The 5,000-nt window shown below is 62.7% G+C and overlaps 1 pseudogene; it reads left to right on the top strand.

Moving 5' to 3' along the window:
- LOC124566149 overlaps positions 1-5,000 on the top strand; it is a 7,960-nt pseudogene that overhangs the window by 1,030 nt on the left and 1,930 nt on the right.

Genomic DNA, 5,000 nt, shown 5'->3' with positions numbered 1-5,000 from the left:
GATGGGGCTTCCCCGCCCTTCACGGGGCGGCGGCCTCCGCACTCCCGGGGCGTCTCGTCCTCATTGCGAGGTGAGGCGCACCTAGAGCGTACACGTTGGGACCCGAAAGATGGTGAACTATGCCTGGCCAGGACGAAGTCAGGGGAAACCCTGATGGAGGTCCGTAGCGATTCTGACGTGCAAATCGATCGTCGGAGCTGGGTATAGGGGCGAAAGACTAATCGAACCATCTAGTAGCTGGTTCCCTCCGAAGTTTCCCTCAGGATAGCTGGTGCTCGTACGAGTCTCATCCGGTAAAGCGAATGATTAGAGGCCTTGGGGCCGAAACGACCTCAACCTATTCTCAAACTTTAAATGGGTGAGATCTCCGGCTTGCTTGATATGCTGAAGCCGCGAGCAAACGACTCGGATCGGAGTGCCAAGTGGGCCACTTTTGGTAAGCAGAACTGGCGCTGTGGGATGAACCAAACGCCGAGTTAAGGCGCCCGAATCGACGCTCATGGGAAACCATGAAAGGCGTTGGTTGCTTAAGACAGCAGGACGGTGGCCATGGAAGTCGGAATCCGCTAAGGAGTGTGTAACAACTCACCTGCCGAAGCAACTAGCCCTGAAAATGGATGGCGCTGAAGCGTCGTGCCTATACTCGGCCGTCAGTCTGGCAGTCATGGCCGGTCCTTGCGGCCGGCCGCGAAGCCCTGACGAGTAGGAGGGTCGCGGCGGTGGGCGCAGAAGGGTCTGGGCGTGAGCCTGCCTGGAGCCGCCGTCGGTGCAGATCTTGGTGGTAGTAGCAAATACTCCAGCGAGGCCCTGGAGGGCTGACGCGGAGAAGGGTTTCGTGTGAACAGCCGTTGCACACGAGTCAGTCGATCCTAAGCCCTAGGAGAAATCCGATGTTGATGGGGGCCGTCATAGCATGATGCACGTTGTGCTGGCCCCCGTTGGGCGAAAGGGAATCCGGTTCCTATTCCGGAACCCGGCAGCGGAACCGATACAAGTCGGGCCCCTCTTTTAGAGATGCTCGTCGGGGTAACCCAAAAGGACCCGGAGACGCCGTCGGGAGATCGGGGAAGAGTTTTCTTTTCTGCATGAGCGTTCGAGTTCCCTGGAATCCTCTAGCAGGGAGATAGGGTTTGGAACGCGAAGAGCACCGCAGTTGCGGCGGTGTCCCGATCTTCCCCTCGGACCTTGAAAATCCGGGAGAGGGCCACGTGGAGGTGTCGCGCCGGTTCGTACCCATATCCGCAGCAGGTCTCCAAGGTGAAGAGCCTCTAGTCGATAGAATAATGTAGGTAAGGGAAGTCGGCAAATTGGATCCGTAACTTCGGGATAAGGATTGGCTCTGAGGATCGGGGCGTGTCGGGCTTGGTCGGGAAGTGGGTCAGCGCTAACGTGCCGGGCCTGGGCGAGGTGAGTGCCGTAGGGGTGCCGGTAAGTGCGGGCGTTTAGCGCGGGCGTGGTCTGCTCTCGCCGTTGGTTGGCCTCGTGCTGGCCGGCGGTGCAGGATGCGCGCGCCTGCGCGGCGTTCGCGCCCCGGTGCTTCAACCTGCGTGCAGGATCCGAGCTCGGTCCCGTGCCTTGGCCTCCCACGGATCTTCCTTGCTGCGAGGCCGCGTCCGCCTTAGCGTGCTCCTCCGGGGGCGCGCGGGTGCGCGGATTCTCTTCGGCCGCCATTCAACGATCAACTCAGAACTGGCACGGACTGGGGGAATCCGACTGTCTAATTAAAACAAAGCATTGCGATGGCCCTAGCGGGTGTTGACGCAATGTGATTTCTGCCCAGTGCTCTGAATGTCAACGTGAAGAAATTCAAGCAAGCGCGGGTAAACGGCGGGAGTAACTATGACTCTCTTAAGGTGGCCAAGTGGCGGCGGTGTGGCTGCATCCGGACTTGGCTTTTCGAAGTGCGGTCTTGATGTAGTCGTGCTGCTGCTGCGAGGTGCCTTCCTTGGGTTATGGTTACAGGGAGAGTGATGCGCAATACATGGGCCTAGCCCTCTTAGCCTCTCCTCTCCTGCGGTCTTCTCCCCTTCTCGTGGGCCCGCTGATTTTTGCAGAGTGGAAGACCGCACCAGGGGCTTGGGGGGGTTACCAGCCCCCCCTCGCATTATCCCTTTATAGTTGGGGGCAGCCGACAAGAAACAAGAGATGGTGGCCCTTCCGCTGAAGGTGCCACCCCAGCTACCCCAGCACCTATTCGGCCAACCGGCCGTAACGAAAATGCGATAGTTTGTGTAGCTCCCTTTGCTTGCAGTGAGTGCCACCGCACTTTTACCACGAAGAACGGTCTCGGGGTCCATCGCCGCCGCCAACACCCTGCGGCCGCCAACGCTGAGATCGTGACGGAGAGGCATCGCGCGAGGTGGACGGAGGAAGAAGTCCTGTCGCTCGCCAAGGCAGAGGCCGAACTGTTCCTGGAGAGGGACGCCCGGTTCTTCTTTGTAAATCAAGAACTTACCAGGATGTTCCCCGACCGAACGCTTGAGGCAATCAAGTGCCGACGGCGGCAAGCTGCCCACAAGCAGCTTGTCCGCCAATTCATGGAGGCACTTGAGATCGGTCGGGGTGAAGAGCCGGCGTCCCGCCGTGGAGCAGCGAGCTCGCTGCCTGACGCGGGCGAGGCCGCTGCGCCGCCCGTCGACGCAGCCGAGGACTTCGCGGCCGACACCACCGGGCCGCCGCCGGAGGGGCCGACTGACGCCGCCATCTGGGAGCATCTGGCGGGGCTACCTGCCTCCGCCCAGCGTTTCTCTGCCCTGGATCGAGTCATTGGTCTGGGGCGGGGCACGCCGCCCGATGTCATCCTGGGCATGCTCCCGGATGCCCTTGCGTCGGTCGGGTCCAGGGGGGAGAGGTCGATCACCAGGACACAGCGGCCGCGCCAACCATCCAAGCGGCCGCCTGCCGCCCCGCCGCTGCAGAAGCGCAAGCGGCGCCGCTGGGAATACGCGCGGACACAGGACGCCTTCCGTAGGTCGCGTGCGCGTTGCGTGCGCGGCTTGCTGGACGGCACCCTGCTGCAGCCGCCACCCGACATCCCCGGTCTGCTGGACTTCTGGGCGGACCTCTTCACGAAGAAGCCGATCTCCACCGCCGGCTTCATCCGTGACCGCCTTCTCCCGCACTCGGAGCCTGTCGCTCCTGAGTGCCTATGGGGGCCGGTCACACGTGAGGAGGTCGCTGCTGCCTTGCCGCCCAGGGGATCGGCAGCCGGGCCGGACGGCCTGACTCCAGCGGAGCTGCGGCGCCTGCCGCATGAAGTCCTGGTGAAACTCTTGAACCTCTTCCTCCTGGCCCGCGCCCTCCCCGAGCGTCTGCTTCGCGCCCGGACGTCACTTCTCCCCAAAACGGCTGCACCAACATCCCCCGCTGACTTTCGCCCCATTACGGTCTGCTCGGTGTTGGCGCGGACCTTTCACAAGGTTCTCGCGTCACGCCTGATGCGTGCATGTGCTGTGGACGAACGTCAGCGGGCATTCATCCCCCGGGATGGGATGTTGGAAAACACCTTCATCTTGGACACTGCTCTCACCGACGCAGTCCGCTCCTGTCGCTCTGTTTTTGTGGCATCGATCGACGTCTCTAAAGCGTTCGATTCGGTGGACCATGCCGCCCTCCGCCCCGTGCTGAGGGCTCATGGCCTGCCGGATTGCTTTATTGAGTACGTCGAAAGGTGTTACGAGGGTAGCACGACGGTGATAGCGGGCGGCGCCGACGTGGGCGTGCCCCTGCAGCCGGCTAGGGGTGTGCGTCAGGGTGACCCCCTCTCCCCCCTCCTTTTCAATTTTGCGGTGGACTATGTTTTGAGTCAACTTCCCTCCCACATCGGAGCTCGGATCCTTGGTCGCAGAGTTAACGCTGCGGCCTTCGCAGATGACGTCCTGCTTTTTGCATCGACCGCGAGGGGATTGCAGTCCCTCATCGACGCAGCCGTCGCAGCCCTCGCCCATCTGGGGCTGCAGATCAATGCCCGGAAGTGTTTCACCCTCGCCTTAGTCGCGTCTGGGCGCGACAAGAAGGTGAAGGTCGACGCCGACGTTACCTTCAAAGCGGGCAACGCCACCGTGCCCGCCCTACGTGTGGGTGAAACCTTCCGGTACTTGGGACTGCAATTCTCCACCGCTGGTCGCTGCGTTTTCAACCCACGACGCCACCTGGTGGAGCAGCTGGACGTCATCTCCCGAGCTCCGCTCAAGCCGCAACAGCGCCTCCACGCCCTCACCACCGTACTTCTGCCTGGCCTGTACCATGGGCTGGCCCTCAGCCGCACCCGAGTGGGTGCGTTGAAAGCGGCAGATGTGACCATCCGTGCCGCCGTCAGGAGATGGTTCCGCCTTCCGGCGGACACCCCCCTGGGCTACTTCCACGCTCCTGTAGCCCAGGGAGGCCTCGGCATCCCATCATGCCGATGGATGGGGCCAACACTTCGCCGGTCCCGTCTCCTGGCGCTGAAGAGGATTGGGCCAGCCGCCGACGGTGCAGGCCGGGACGAGGTGCAGCGTGAGATTGAGGCGCTGGAGCGGCATCTTATGTGGGAGGGCCACCTCCTCAAATCGTCGACGCAGGTTGGAGAGATGTGGGCCGCGCGCCTGCACGTTGCCTTTGACGGTGCGGCGCTGTCATCTTCCGCCGCCGTCAAGGGGCAACACCAGTGGGTCGCTGACACCAGTCGCCTGCTATCTGGGCGTAACTTCATCGACGCTCTCCGCGCCCGCATCAACGCCTTCCCCACGAAGGCACGGCGCAGTCGCGGGCGGGAGGCGGACACCAGATGCCGCGCGGGCTGCCAGGCCGTAGAGACCGCCAACCACGTGTTACAGGCTTGCTTCAGGACGCACGGGTCCCGGGTTAAGCGGCATGACGCGATCGTGCGCTATGTCGCCCGTGGACTCGCGCAGAGGGGCTTCAACGTCTCTGTGGAGCCCCACCTCCGCACACCTGAGGGAATCCGCAAGCCTGACGTGGTGGCGGTTAAAGACGGCATCGCCCGCGTCATCGACGCC

The sequence above is a fragment of the Schistocerca americana genome, unplaced genomic scaffold (assembly GCF_021461395.2).
Source record: "Schistocerca americana isolate TAMUIC-IGC-003095 unplaced genomic scaffold, iqSchAmer2.1 HiC_scaffold_137, whole genome shotgun sequence".
NCBI classification, from domain to species: Eukaryota; Metazoa; Arthropoda; class Insecta; order Orthoptera; family Acrididae; genus Schistocerca; species Schistocerca americana.
This window is presented reverse-complemented; position numbering and strand designations above follow the sequence as displayed.